Here is a 15,972-nt window from a genome sequence, read left to right on the forward strand (position 1 = left end):
TTACTTTAACATAAGGATCCCATGTGGGCTTTTGTAATCATATGTAAGGATACCCTCAAGGGTCGTTGTAATAGAACACTTGTATAAATACAAAGATATTTTCTTGATTTCTTCCTTCGACGCTCGCTATATCTCTTTATATTTTTGGCAGCTTCGAATGCATGATACTGTTTTGTCGCCTGTGATACTGGCCTTGAGTATTCTTCCTGTCCTTTGGTTGATGAAACGACTTCACGTGGGGTCATTTGTGACTTCTCGAACCGGACTTGAATTAGGCTAATAACCTTGGGCCGCTGGGGCCCTTTCCCTGCGTGAAAGCGTGGATAACATCTTCGGGCCTCATAATGGCCTTCGAGAAGAGACTTGCCTGAGGACTCGCGGTCCCCGGACGCCGGTGACTTCCTGGAGAGGACTCGCGGTCCCCGGACGCCGGTGACTTCCTGGAGGCATTCTCTGAATGGAGGCCTGGCCGTGCTATAGGCCGCCCTGGTCATTACCGGGCGTTTGTTAGGGATGACCATCTCTTTGTAAGCTAGCCTTCTTTAGCGTAGGCCTTTTGAAGCCGTATGCCAATTTGGTGAAGGCATTGTTGGCCTGCCGGGGCGCTGTTTTGCTATTGCAGAGGTCTTCGGGGTTGAGCATTACCTCGAAACTTGGAGGCAGTGTCGATGGTTGGTGTTGAATCGTTCCTACCCTTTTCATATGTAGTCGTGGGGTTGCTTTCGCTTCACGGGGGTCCTCGGGGTTTGCTGATTTCATGGTGCTAGTGGGTCATGCCCTTAGTGGCTGCTTATTCAGGGCACGGCAGAGGCCAGGCATGGCGATAGATGAGATATGGGCTTCATAATCATGAAGGAGCTTTTATCGGGGCGAGACGGGCCCGTGCTTCTAAGGAGAGTGCCTCATCCGAGCCTAGAGTTCCTGGAGTCCTTGGTTTCGGAGCGACGGTTTCTTTGGGCCAACAAAGGTTGGGCCACCAGAAGGGTGCTTGGTCATCGAGTAGGTTTGCTGGTTTCACTTCGTGGTAAGTTTCAGCATGATTTCTCTGTATCTCGGGTTTTCCCTTTCTTATCTGGTTTTCCCTATGTAAGACTCCAACAGACTCAGGTTTTGAGTTGTTCCGTCAAGGGCCTATACTTCAGGGGGCCCTGGATGAGGGTAGGCTCCTTAGGCTTCTCGGCGATGGGAAAGAAGGGTCAAGTCGATGCACTGGCAATTCGGGACATATCAGAGCTCGTATTACAGAAACCTTTTAGTGAGGTAGGAGTCTTCTTGTGGTAAGTGTTTTTCCTTTTCGACCTTAGGGGCGGAGCCGATCGAGCTAGGAATACCTGAAATAATAAATGCAGGCTTTAGGCTTCGACCTGAGTGGATATGATTGTGAAGCTGTAGCTTGATTCCTAAAAGGTCCATATTGAGAACAACCGGTGTCTGGACTAGTATAGTACTAAACTGGACCGAGCATGATGAAGAGCGGCGACTTGTCGCCGATGATTGAGCCGGGTCGGAGCGGGCCTTCGAGGGATACGTTCGTCGTAGATCTTTGGGACAGACTCTTGAAGAGACCTATGTCGGGGGTTCCGTCCCTCTAGGAGGGTTTCCTTGAGCGAAGGTGGTCGGGCGTGATGCCCGATTTGCTTATTGCCGATGCCACGAAGGGCAAGGCTGGGGCTGGTAGGCCGTAACCTTTTAGGGGTGGAGTGTAGATTTTGCCACTTTGTATTTTATTGTTTACAGAGCATGCTTGTGGATGGAGAGCGCACCTTTTGCGCATATATAAAATTAGAGAAATCTTGAAGTTTTACGTCCTTTGTATCTCCTCCCGTATCGCCTTTGATCCAGTGGGCTGGTTCCCGTGTTTTGGAGGGATCCTCGTGGGTTCGGAACTGATCATGCAGGCCCGGGAGCTTTCAAGCGCGATCCTTGATGCAAGCAGGCGTTGGGGCCTCTATGTTCTACCTAGCTGTTTTTAGGCTCAGTTTCTGATTCAGGCCTTTATTTGTCCTTCGATCTTTTATGCCTGAGCGGGTGGATAGTGATTGCTCTCATTTCTTGCCCTTGGGTATTTTGCTATTTCAGCTATTTTGGGTCCAGTCTCCGAGTCGCGTTGCGATTCGAGCTTTAATTGACCTTAAGTTCTTTCCTGCCTACATGGGTGGACAATGGTGGCCTTCATTTCTCGCCCTCGGGTGTTTTCTTATTTCAACTATTTCGGGTCTAGTCTCCGAGTCGTGTTGCGATTTGAGCTTTAGTTGACCCTTAAGTTCTTTCTTGCTTGTATGGGCGGAGAATGGTGGCCTTTGGTGTTTCGGGTTGAAGTGACCTTACAGGCGCATGACTCAGAAGCTCACTTGGTCGGCGACAGTAGCATTTGTGCCGTGCCTTTAGGCATATTGCACTTTACTTATTTTGGGTCCAGTCTCCGAGTCGCGTTGCGACTCGAGCTTCAATTGACCCTTAAGTTTTTGATTTTTAGACCGGTGATAGTGCCTTTTACGTTGTTTTTGACCGTTGAGACCTTTTAAAATGTGGCTCAGAGGCTTGCATAGTTAACTATTTTAAATCCGGTCTCCGAATCGAGTTACGATTCGAGCTCATTTTAATCCTCAAGTTGTCAATTTTCAAACTGGCGACAATGGCTCTTACGTTGTTTGGTCGTAAAGACCTTTTAGTGTGCGGTCCGGAGGCTTTTTTAGCTGGCGACAATGGATCATACGTTGTTTTGCCCGTGGGCTTTTTGTACGCTTTATTTTCCGCTCGTTAAGGTCTTTTGAAATAATTTTGCCTGACCCGTCGTTGGTTCTGGAAGAACCTCGATTTCAAGTCATTATCGGGAATGTTTTGAGCACCTCGGAAGGTTCATAGCTCGTAGGCTGAGTAGGTCGAAGCCTTGTGATTTGGAGCTGACATGGTCGAAGCTCATTTTTGTCTGTTGAGGGAAACCTGTTTTAACCGGTTCTTTCCAAAGTATATTCGAAGTAGTGGCATGCGATTTTTGTTTAGCGACAGTCGGGCATCCCCGAGTCACATTAAATTGGTTGTATCAGTTATTTTGACCGTAGTCATATGTGTTTGGCCGGAGCCGTTTTTGATTCCGAGTGATAGTTTAGGCATCCACACCGAGGGTATGCCCTTTCGAGACTCTTACAAATGCGACGTATAGCCTAAACTTCAGGATTTTGAATTTCATACTTGTTGAGGTCTTACAGTTTGTCATGCCTATTGAGGTCTTACAGTTTTTCATCCATGTTGAGGTCTTACAGTTTGTGTTATTTTGTAGAATAGATCTGGTTACACCGAGTCTGCCCACTAGGGGTCTTATAGTTTCGGGTTTCCCGATGCATGGCGATTAGCGACTGTCCCCGAGTTAATTTGCTTGGGATCGAAGGTCGTTATTTGTGAGCTCGATATTACCTTGCTGGGGCTTCATGAGCCCAGAGTTCGATTCTTAGGTCGTGCGGGTGCCAAATTGTTGATGTTAAGTCTCCGAGCATTTCAGGATGCATCTGGCGAGGGGTTCCTGCCGGGAATATGCTGTGATTTCCTTGCTTGGAGAATGGTGTGCTAAAAGACATTCTTCAATCCATTGTCGTAATATATATTATTGTGTTAAGTCGACCTATATCGGGTCAAAGTCGATCGCTCGGAGGTTTGTCTTACCTGAATTTTTTTGTGATTTCAGAGCTTCGATCCGGAGGCTGTTAGAGCGTTTGAACCGCTGGCGTCTGTTCCCGAGTTTTTGGGACGTTCCTGGTGAAAGAATTTGTTACCCTACTCTGAGAAGGAGTTCCCTCCCCCCATTTTTTTGACAAAAGGTATTTTTTGATTACTCGATACAATAGTACATGCTTTTGTTGACGGGGCCTGGCTATATCAGCCATTTAGTCCGATACATTGTTTTCCTACAGGAAACCTCATTTGGCATTTTTCTAAAACTCCTACGACCAGGCAGCTTTCCGGGGGGAATGCCCCTTGCTTATTCAGAAGTCAGTCGCAAGGAAGGTCTTAAATATTTTTTACGGAGTTCCCCTTTAAGCGGTTCGCAAACGTTGCCTCGTTAAAAACATTGCCTATAAAAACCCTTCTTCTGGGATAAAAACTTAGTCGAAGGAAAAGAGTGCAACGGGCGCGCCTTTGGGGCCTCGAGGTCTTGAGATAGTAGCAACGTCCCGACAACTCCGACTGAGTGCCTTCATGAAAGTTAATTCCGAATTCGAAATAAATAAAAGGGAAGTGGACGTACCTTGAAATAAGATATGTCGGTGTTTCCTTGGGGTTGGTCTATTTAAAACTGCCCGGGGGCGGAGATGCGGCATGGGTATCTGCTTTGCTTTGTCAAGTTTGATCGGGGGCGAGACCTGGTTTGCCCGTTGTTTCATTCGGAGGCGGAGGCATGAGCGTTGGTACCACATCGTGTATAGCGAACATTTCCCTTGCCGCGTGTTGTTCCCTATAGACGGTTTTGATTCCGCCCTTTGTAGGGAATTTCACCACCTGGTGGAGGGTGGATGGTACTGCTCTCATGCAGTATATCCATGGCCGCCCAAATAAGGCGTTATATCTCATATCTCCCTCGATGACATGGAATTTGGTGTCTTGGGTTGTGCCTGCCATGGTAACCGGAAGGACGATTTCTCCTTTCGTTGTTTCGCTCGCCATGTTGAATCCATTGAGGACTCGAGTGGCGGGCACGATTTATTCGAGCAGCTCGAGTTATTTTACCACCCTCGACCTAATGATATTGGCCAAGCTACCTGGATCCAAAAGTACACGTTTTATCTGAAAAGAATTTACAAGAAAGGAGATTACTAGTGCGTGTGGGGTTGAGATAGGGCCTCGGTGTCCTCTTCGCTGAACGTGAGGGCATCTTCGGGGATATATCCTCGAGTCCATTTTTCTCTGGTGATGGATATTTTTGTTCTTCTCACTACGGGTTCTTACGGGGCATCGATGCCCCCATGATCATGTGGATGACGTGTTGTGGCTTGTTTGCCTCGTTTTTCTTGGTTGCCTCCCTCTCTCGAAATTGATTTTTGGCCCGATTGCTGAGAAATTCCCGAAGGTGTCCTTTGTTAAGCAGTCGAGCTACTTCTTCTCGTAGTTTATGGCAATTCTCGAACCTGTGACCGTACGTGTTATGGAACTCGCACACTAAGTTGTAATTTTTCTGCGAAGGGTCTGACTGTATTGGTTTGGGCCACTTGGCGTCTCTAATCTTGCTGATAGTGAACACGATGTCTGATACATCGACGCTGAAGTTGTATTCTGATAAGTGGGGCACATTTGTTGGTACTATGTTTCGATCGAACCTGGTTCTGTTGGCGACCCCTCGAGGGTCCTGTCCTCGATCTATCCTCCGATCGTTGCAAGGTAGGTTGCGCCTTGGGGCGTTCCTTCTGTCTTCGAGGTACGGCTGGTACCTTTCTTTGCTTGGTTTTGATTCTTTTACCAGGAGTCTGTTTGGGTATACTAAGCCCGAAGGGGCTCCCAGTTGGTCATCCTCGGCCCTAATCTTTGATTGGTACCGGTTCTGGACGTCCGACCAAGTCACGGCCGGATATTCGATCAGGTTCTGCTTCAACTATTTCGAGGCCACCGAGCTTCATTCGTTTAGGTGTTGAGTGAAGGCCTGCACTGCCCAGTCGTTGGGGACTGGCGGCAGCTCCATCCATTCCAATTGGAAGCGGGACACAAATTCCTGCAACATTTCGTTCTCTCTTTGCTTGATTTTAAAAACGTCAGACTTCCTCGTTGCTACCTTGATGGCTCCAGCATGTGCTTTTACAAAGGAGTCTGCTAACATGGCGAATGAATCTATGGAGTTGGGAGCCAAGTTGTGATACCACATCATGGCCCCCTTCGAAAGCATTTCTCCAAATTTTCTCAGCAATACGGACTCAATCTCGTCATTCTTTATATCGTTGCCTTTTACTACGCAGGTATAGGTAGTGACATGTTCGTTGGGGTCGATGGTACCGTTGTACTTAGGGAGTTCCGGAATTCTGAACTTTTTAGGAATGGGTTTCGGGGTCGCTTCCTCGGGGAACGACCTCTGTATGAACTTCTTCGAATCCAAACATTTCAGGACTGGGGGTGCTCCCATGATCTGATCCACCCTAGAGTTATAGGTCTTGACCTTTTTATTATTGACTGCAATCATTTTCTCACCTAATTTGATCCTTTTAGTAAGGTCCTCGAGCATTTTTTCTATGGCAGGGTCGGCTACCGACCCGTTATTCCTTGATCTTTCGGGTATCTACTCGGCGGGGGGAGTTGTTTCTGTTGTCGCTGTGCTGGGAGTCTTCGGATGACTTTGCAACTTGGCAATGGCCAGCTGTTGTGCCTGTAACATTTCAAAATTAACATGAAGACTAACTTCCTGTTCTTCCTGGGCCGGGGTTTTTTGAGCTTCTATCGGTCTCTGTGTTGTATGCTCCTGTCGGTGTAAGAAGTTTCGTCGACTTGTTGTGCGTCCTGTGAATCCGCGTCCGTTAGAATCGGTCCGGGCGCGTTATCGGGGTTCTGTGGTGGTGCTCTGGCGGCTGGGACAACCACGTCGTTTTCCCCGTGGTTTTTGAGGTTGTCATTCTCGACTCCGTTTACCGAGCCAGACATTTTGACCTAAAATCAAAGGATCTTTGGACAAGAAAAAGTTAGAAAGATAATATGCGTTTTTGCAATGAAACCAGCAAGAAAATAATCACTATTATTTTTTGCCCCACGGTGGGCGCCAAACTGTTTACCGTAAAAATGGTAACAATAATTAAATTTGTAAATGAGATTCTAAAAATACGTGATCTATTCTCGAACTAGTTGTTAGAGCAGTTGATGCTAATAATATGGAGTTTAATGGTGAAATGTAAGCTAAAACGAGATAGTAATCGAACCGAAAGGCCTGCTGCCCAAGTGTAGGTCTGATTGATAGGGGACGTCGGAGTCGATGACAGGGTTGAGCTCGAGCTATCGGGGATAGTCGGGGATGGGATAACAGTTGAGGATATAATTAAACAAGGCTCTTCACGGCCAATACTAAGCAATATAATGAAGAACAAGTAAGAGAACAATGGATATTAAGGTGACTTCGGGCCAGTACCAAGTGATAAACAAAGAACAGACAAGAAGGTAATAAAAGCTAAACGACTTTGAGCCAGTGAAGGCAAGTGAGTTAGAGAGGAGAAAGAGAGAGGAGATATTATTGCACTTGAGTAGAATGGTTGGAGCTCTGCCTTTACAGGGTGTTAGCGACTCCCCTTTTATAGAAAGGGGGAAGTCCTAACTTCGTACAAGATATGTTGCGTGATAAAAGAAATAGGATGGGACAACCGGCTATCTTTGCGATGTATTCGTAGGCTAATGTCGAGCCGCTTGAATAAACCTGATCGACCCCGGGTGCATTCCTTGGGAGATCCCTACGTTCATCGGGGCTTTAGTCAACATTATCCTTGGCAGGGTACTGACCGATCTTGAGGGAAGTGACTGGCTTGAAATCCCGGGCTTTCGGGATCACCCTTCGAGGTATTCAGTCGAGGAGAAATTGGCCTCCCAGATTTCACCGTGCACAGCCGTGTATTTTTTGTTTCTCCCCCTGTTTGCAATGTCATACTATTGAAGAGTAGAAGTCCACCATTGAAGGTCATTCAAAGCTTTGCTTTCGAAAATATGATTTTTTGAGTTTATTAGTTGTTTGGATTGGGTGTTGTTCCAATTGATTGAAAATATCAAAAGGAGTTCAAAATTTAAATTTGAAGTGATTTGAGCCAGATTTGAGTTAAATTTCAGAAAAGACGCAAGGTAGAAAGACGAAATCAGTTTTTGTATAATTTTGTATATTCTTGTATAATAATTTATATGAGTGTATAAACACATCTTATACACTATTATACACTTTTATACACCTTTATACAAGCATATGTAGATGAACTTCTTCCACGATTTTCAGTTACAATTCTTGTTCAAAACCAGTCCAAATCTCCATTAAATGACTTCAAATTTTATATAGAACCTCCTTATACTATTTCTAACAAGTTTAAATAACAATCACTCTAAATTTCTCACAAAATCAAATTTGAAATTTAAACCCACATATTTAAGCTTGTTAAAAATCTAATTTTCACCACCCAAATGGATTTGGTTTGTTGAATAATATTTGAGTCACAGTTACTGATTCAAAAATTAACTTAAAATCTTGAGCAATCTTTTTTAAAAATTAAATAGTAATTTCGAGAATCTATTGGAGTTGAATGTTGAGTATTAGCCTATTATTTTTGGGCTAGTTGGTTGTAAATTGAAATATAGGCTATAAAATTGAAAAGTAAGGAGCCCAGTTGTTCTTATGTGAAATTTTCCCATTTCTTTTTGGTATGTTCCAAAAAGAATGACCCCTTTCTAATTTAAAAATAATTTAGCTTAAACTTTCAATTCTACCCTTAATAAGAAGCTTTTATAACCACACAAATACTTTGGATCCCTTTTTGACTTGTTTAGGACCACAAATTAAAAAGTCTTTATTTTTTCTTAAACTACGTGCCCAGTCAAACAGGTTCATATAAATTGGAGTAGAAGGAGTATTATTTTTCCTACTACCATGCATTGCTCATATCAGGACATACACACGAATATTGGCGAGTGTATTTATTTTTATTTTCTAACTATCCCTAAATTTATTCATATTTCCTAAAATAAAAAAAAGTATAACTTATATACTTTTGTCTCAAAATAGTTAGTACTTTTTTTAGTTCTTTTGCATTGTTATTGTATTGGTGGAAAAGTGGATTTACTACACGAACTAATTAAATCTTGATACGTGTCAAGATATTTAGGGGCAGATCCACGTGAAGGGGCATGGGGTACTATGCTCCCCTCCTTAGACTGTGTACTACAGTGGTATTTATCGGATAAAGTTCTTATAAATCCATGTTGAAACCCATGCCCTCAAAAGAGCATTTGGTCCAACGGTGGCTTCGCGCACCCTTGGCCCCTAGGTCCAATGTTCGGATCCTATTCCTTATGACCTTAAATCCATTTTTTCCATAATAATGGTATTTTACAATTTTACAAATAATAAAGGTAGTATTTCCAAAATCCTGGGAAATAATTTGAGGAATGTGTAATTAACAATAAGGGTAAGATAAAAAAAAATTATCTTTCTCTTGATTTAGTATAATGAATAAGTAAAAATAAAAATATATTTTTAGTATAGTGGACAAGTAAAGTGAACGGAGAGAGTATTTGATTTCGTTCAGGGGGGAGCTAGAAGTCGAGGTACGATGTGATGACCCAAAAGGTCATCTCATATTTTAGACCCAATTCGGAGTTTCGAGACCTTCAAAACTTCATCTTACTTCTCCTCAATTTGCGTGCGCAGGCGGGGCGCATTTTCGGAAAGCTTTATATGAAAAATTTGAGAAAATAATAAGTTTTTCCTTTAAAAGTGATTTTAGTTGATTTCGGTCAATTTTTTGAGTGAATGGACCCGGACCCTTAGTAAAATATAGGACTTGAGAGTATGCCCGGAATCAAATTCCGAGGTCCCTAGCCCGAGTAATGAATTTTTATTAAAAATTGTTAAATAGAAAATCTAAGGATTAAAGAAATTGAATAATATTTGATCATGTTGGTATCGGGTCTGTAATTTAGTTTCGAAGCCCGGTACAGGTTTAATATAATATTTAAGTCATGTTGGTAAAATTTGATGAGAAACGAGACTGATTTGACGTGATTCAGACGTCCGGTTGTGAAAATAGGAATTTCAAATGTTCTTAAGGATTTCATGTGTTTTGGTATTAAATCCGTAGTTTTAGATGTTATTTTAGCGATTTGATCCCACAAACAAGTTCGTATGATATTTTAAGACTTGTGTGCTTGATTGGTTTGGAGCCCGGGGGGCTCGGGTGAGTTTTGGATAGGCTACGGAGTGATTTGAAACTTAGAAATTATTGCTGGTATAGCTGAACTTGTTACAGGCCTCAGACCTCGCAAATGCGAGGTCAAGGTTCGCATTTGCGACTACTGATGAGGTCGCATTTGTGAGCTTCTCATCGCAAATGTGAAGAGAAGCTGGGCCAGCCCATTCGCAATTGCGACCAGCCCTTCGCATTTGCGAAGTGAGTCTGGGGGAGGGACCTTCGCATTTGCGACCAAATGGTTCGCATATGCGACAGCAGCAGAAATGCGACAGGCTCGCATTTGCGATGCCTTTCTCACATTTGCGAGCTTCGCAAATGCGACGCTCTGGTCGCAAATGCTACATCTGCAACTGATAAGTTTTGGACTTAGATGGGATTTTTCATTCATTCTCCCATTTTTCAAAATCTAAGCTTCAAGAGGTGATTTTCCAAGAGCTAGTTCTTCCCTAAATCATAGGTAAATGATTCTTAACTTATTTATTTCAATCTATTACATCTTTTTACAAGATTTTATCCTAGAATCTAGGGTTTTTCATAGTGGAATTGGGTGTTTTTGGGTAGAACTTAGGAATTTCGAAATTTGGGGATTTAAACCTTAAATTGAGGTCGGATTCCAAAATCAATTGTATATCCGGGCTCGGGAATGAATGGGTAATCGGGTTTTGGTCCGAACTTCGAGTTTTGACCAAGCAGGCCTGAGGTAGATAATTGACTTTTTGGAAAAAATGTTAGGAAACCTATAATTGTGTATTAGAATTAATTTCTTTAGCAATAATTGATGTTATTAAGTTAACTATGACTAGATATGAGTGGTTTGGAGGTGGAATCTAGAGGAAAAGCGGTGATTGAGGCTTGATTTTGGCTGTGGAATCGAGGTAAGTATTGTGATTAACCTTAGCTTGAGGGATTAGGTGTTGCTACCTTATTTGCTATGTGTTTGATTGTTGAGTACGACGTATAGGTGAGGTGACAAGTACCTATACGTTGTCGTCGGATCATAGCATGCAAGTGAGTCCTATACTTGTGACCGTTGTATTCTTTATTAGCACTTTTCATGCTTAAACTTGTTATTCTTCATGTTAAACAAACCTTATCATGTTTTTTTTGGAATTAGATATTGGTTGAGTATTGACTCAAGTTGAGATTTATATTGTGAAATTTAACATTGAAACGAGGTTGGTTATTGATGATTTCCCGTGCCGGGTTGTTATTGTTCTGTTGTTTGGGTGAGGAGTGTAAATAATGAAGGGTGATGCCGAGCAATATTTTGTGAGTGACTGATAATGCAAGAAGAATGATGTCGTGCCATATTCGATGAGTGTTAATGCACGAAGGGTGATGCCGTGCCATATTCTGTGAGTGTTAATGCACAAAGGGTAATGTCGTGCCATGTAATGAGAGAGTTAATGCACGAAGGGTGATGTCATGTCGTTTCTATTATTTCTTATAGTAAGGACGAGAGTTAAAGCATGAAGGGTAATGTCGTGCACATGTTTTGCTATGTTATTACTCCCATGGGTGCAAAACATGATATTTACTATGTTTCTTACTACACTATTTTCAGGATTTGATATTCCCCTCAGCATGTTTTGCCCTTCCCGTTAATATCTGCTAAATTTCCATTTGTTGTTATCTTCTCGTATATGATTTAACTACACAGGCTCATATTATTGTCGTATCCTAGCCTCGTCACTACTTCGCGGAGGTTAGGTTCGGCACTTACCAGTACATGGGGTCGGATGTACTAATACTGACTCTACACTTTCTGTGCAGATTTTGGTACCGGAATGCATTGATCAGAGTTGGGTTGTTGCCTTTAGTACATCAGGAGACCCAAGGTAGATCTGCCGGTATTCACAGACCCTGGAGTCCCTTCCATTTGTCTTAGTTTCCCTGTTTTTTTTCATTTCGAGAACATATATATTTTCTTTAAATCGGTATTTGTAGCAACTCTTAGATGTTTGTGGATTGTGACACCAGATTTTGGGTAGTTGTTGAGATATTTGAGTAATTATAATTTCCGCATTTTATTAAATCGTTATGTTTTAAATTATTGTCATTTAGTGAATTTCCTAAAGAAGTAGCATATTTAGATTGATATATGTTGTCTTGCCTAGCAATCGTTTGGTTAGGCGCCATCATGATCCCGACGGTGGAAAATTGGGATCGTGACAAGTTGGTATCCGAGCACTAGGTTTCCTAGGTCTCACAATTCACAAACAAGCTAGGTAGAGTCTGAGGGGTCGGTACGGAGATGTCTGTGATTATCCCAAAAGCTACAGAGTTTAGGAACAACCTCACTTCTATTCTTCTCTGTCGTGCGATTTGATTTTTCAATGCTAATTGAACTTTCTACTCTTATTTTTTCACAGATGGCAATAATACATACCGCTTTATCAGCTGATCAGTAGCCCGAGCCCCCAGTGGCAACTCCTACTAGGGGCAGAGGACGAAGCCGAGGCCTAGGCAGGGGCAGGGCTCAGCCTAGAGCTCAAGCAGCAGCACCAGCGGTAGAGCCTCAGGAAGAGTTTGATGAGGAGACTCTAGCCCAGGCCGTTCCAGCAGGACCAGCCAGGTCCCGGAGGGGTTCATCGCTACCCCGATACTTCAGGATGTGTTGGTCTGTCTAGTGGTTCTTATGGAGAGTGTAGCTCAGACTGGCACATTTCCTGTAGCACTAGCCATCTCTCAGGCTGGGGGAGGAGCCCAGACTCCCGCTACCCACACTCCGGAGCAAATGGCTCCTCAGTTTCAGTCTCCGACAGCTCAGCCAGTTAGAGTAGTTCAGCCAGCTATTGCGGCACAAGTCGCTCATGGATCAGTCTTGTCTTCTAAGGCTTTGTTGAGGTTGGACAAGTTCACCAAGCTTTTCCCGATTCATTATAGTGGGTTAGCTTCTAAGGACCTATAGGATTATCTTGACCGCTACCATGAGGTATTGCGGAACATGGGGATAGTGGAGACCAATGGGGTCGACTTTACTGTATTCCAGATGATAGGGTCCGCCAAGAGATGGTGGAATGATTTTGTGTTGACTAGACCAACTGGGTCTCCTGCCTTGACTTGGGACCAGTTCTCTCAGCTATTTCTCGAGTTCCTTCCTATCATTCAGAGAGAGGACTATTGCAGGCGATTCAAGTATCTTCCACAGGGTTCTATGACTGTCACTCAATACGAGACTAGTTTGTTGATTTGGCCCGTCATGCTCTTCTTATAATCCCCACTAAGAGAGAGAGAGAGAGAGAGAGAGAGAGAGAGAGAGAGAGAGAGAGAGAGAGAGAGGGTAAGGAGGTTTATTGAGGGATTCGCTCAGCATATCAGATATTAGATGGCTAAAGAGACAGGAGCGAGATTTCTTTCCAGGATGCGGCCAATGTGACCAAGCGAGTTAAGGCGGTTTTAGCTTAGGGGAGTGGTCAGGGGTCTGACAAAAGGCCTCGTCATTCTAGTAGGTTAAGTGGTGCCTCGTCTAGAGGCAGGGATTCTTTTGGTAGAGGCCATCCTCCCATGCCGTTTCATTTAGCACTTCAGGATTTTCACGGTGCTTCAAGTGGTCGTGGCTCTTATATGCAGTATTCTAATCAACTACCCTACAGTGCACAACCAGCTCTTATCAGTGCACCTCCACTCTAGAGTTTTCAGGGTGGTTACCCAGGCCGTCAGGGTTAGTTTAAGGGTCAGCAGTCTTAGCAGCCGAGGTCTTGTTATACTTGTGGCAATTCGAGGCACATTGCTAGGTATTTCCCTCGAGCATCTAGCAATTCGTAGCATTAGGGTTCTCGTACCATCGACACCGGGTGTTCCACGCCCGCTCAGTCAGGTAGAGGTAGGGGTTAGATAACTAGAGGTGGAGGTCAGGTTGCTAGAGGTAGAGTCCAGCCAGCAGGAGGCCATCCCAGGGATGCAGTTCAGAGTGGTGGGGCCCAGCCCCGATGTTATGCTTTCTCGGCCAGGCTTGAGGCTAAAGCATCCGTGTCGTTATCACAGGTACGGTTTCAGTCTACAGTAGGGATGCCTTAGTATTATTTTACCCAGATCTACTTATTCGTATGTACCATATTACTTTGCTTCATATTTGGTTGTGCCTCGTGATTCTTTGAGTGCTCCCATGTATGTGTCCACACCGGTGGGTGATTTTATTGTTGTAGATCGTGTCTATCGCTCATTTGTGGTTATTATTGGGGGTCTTGAGACCAGTGTAGATCTCATACTTCTCAATATGGTTGACTTCGATGTCATTTTGGGAATGGATTAGCTGTCACCTTATCATGCTATATTGGACTGTCACGCCAAGACCGTGACCTTAGCCTTGCCGGGATTACCTCGATTGGAGTGGAGAGGGAGTCCTGGTCATTCTACCAGCAGGGTTATTTCCTATATGAAGGCTCAACGTATGGTCGAGAAAGGGTGTTTGGCTTATTTGGCTTATGTTCGTGATTCCAGTACGAAGGTTCCTTCTATGGATTCTGTACCGGTTGTTCATGAGTTTCCAGAGGTATTTCCTGTAGACCTGCCAGGGAAGCTACCCAAAAGGTACATTGACATTTGCATTGATTTGGCTCAGGGCACTTAGCCCATTTCTATTCCGCCATATCGTATGGCCCAGCCAGAGTTGAAAGAATTGAAGGAGCAATTGCAAGATTTGCTTTATAAGGGATTCATCAGGCCTAGTGTCTCACCTTGGGGTGCGCCAGTATTGTTTGTAAAGAAAAAGGAAGGATCGATGAGGATGTGTATAGATAATCGGTAGTTGAACAAAGTCACCATTAAGAACAAGTATCCATTGCCGAGGATTGATGACTTATTTGATCAGCTTCAGGGCGCCAAGGTGTTTTCAAAGATTGATTTGAGGTCTAGCTACAATCAGTTGAGGATTAGGGCATCCGATGTCCCTAAGACAGCTTTTCGTAGTCGGTATAGGCATTATGAGTTTCTGGTAATGTCATTTGGGTTGACAAATGTCCCAGTAGCATATATGGATTTGATGAACCGGGTGTTCAAACCCTATCTAGATTCCTTCGTGATTATTTTTATTGATGATATCTTTATTTACTCCCACAACCGAGAGGAGTATGAGCAGAATCTTCGGATCGTTCTTCAGACCCTGAGAGACATCTAGTTATATGCTAAGTTTTCGAAATGTGAGTTTTAGTTGAGTTTAGTTGCATTCTTGAGTCACGTTGTATTAGCAGAGGATATTCAGGTGGATCCTAAGAAGATTGAGGCAGTCAAGGACTAGACCAGACCCACATCAGCTACACAGATCTGGAGTTTCTTAGACTTGGCGAGTTATTACCGTCGGGTTTTGGAGGGGTTTTCATCTATAGCAGCCCCGATGACCAGGTTGACCCAAAAATGGTGTCCAGTTCAGGTGATTGGACGAGTGTGAGGCGAGCTTTCAGAAGCTCAAGACAACTTTGACTACGGCGCTGGTGTTGGTGTTGCCCACAGGTTCAGGGCCATATACAGTATATTGTGACGCATCTCGTCTTGGACTTGGTGCGGTATTGATGCAGGGTGGCAAGGTTATTGCATATGCTTCGCGACAGTTGAAGATTTACGGGAAGAATTATCCATTTCATGACTTGGAGCTGGCATCCATTGTTCACGCGCTAAAGATTTGGAGATATTATCTATATGGCGTGTCGTGTAATTTTTAGTTTGATTTGCTTTTTCACATTTTTATTAATATTTACAATCCATAAACATTGGATAATACTATAAAACATGATTCTTCCTTCAATAAATTAGCTAAATAGGATCAACAATTTTACACTTACCATTTTCATAAATTTACGATTTATTTTCTTAGATTCTATTTTATAACTCAAATATATATTTTTAATATTATTTACGTGAGTTTTAAAAGTTTGCGCACATTGGTACAAGGTACACGCGCATCGCGCGTACATTAAAACTAGTTGTATATAAGTTACATCAGCAATCTTCGCAAAGGACCAACATAAAAGTTTCCACTCTGCACATTAAAAGAAGTTTATAAATTGCACCACCATTTATATTTGTTTATCTCAAAAAATGGTTGAAAATTGTTTAAAATGATGGCACC

Source organism: Nicotiana sylvestris, chromosome 11 (assembly GCF_000393655.2).
Source record: "Nicotiana sylvestris chromosome 11, ASM39365v2, whole genome shotgun sequence".
Taxonomy (NCBI): Eukaryota; Viridiplantae; Streptophyta; class Magnoliopsida; order Solanales; family Solanaceae; genus Nicotiana; species Nicotiana sylvestris.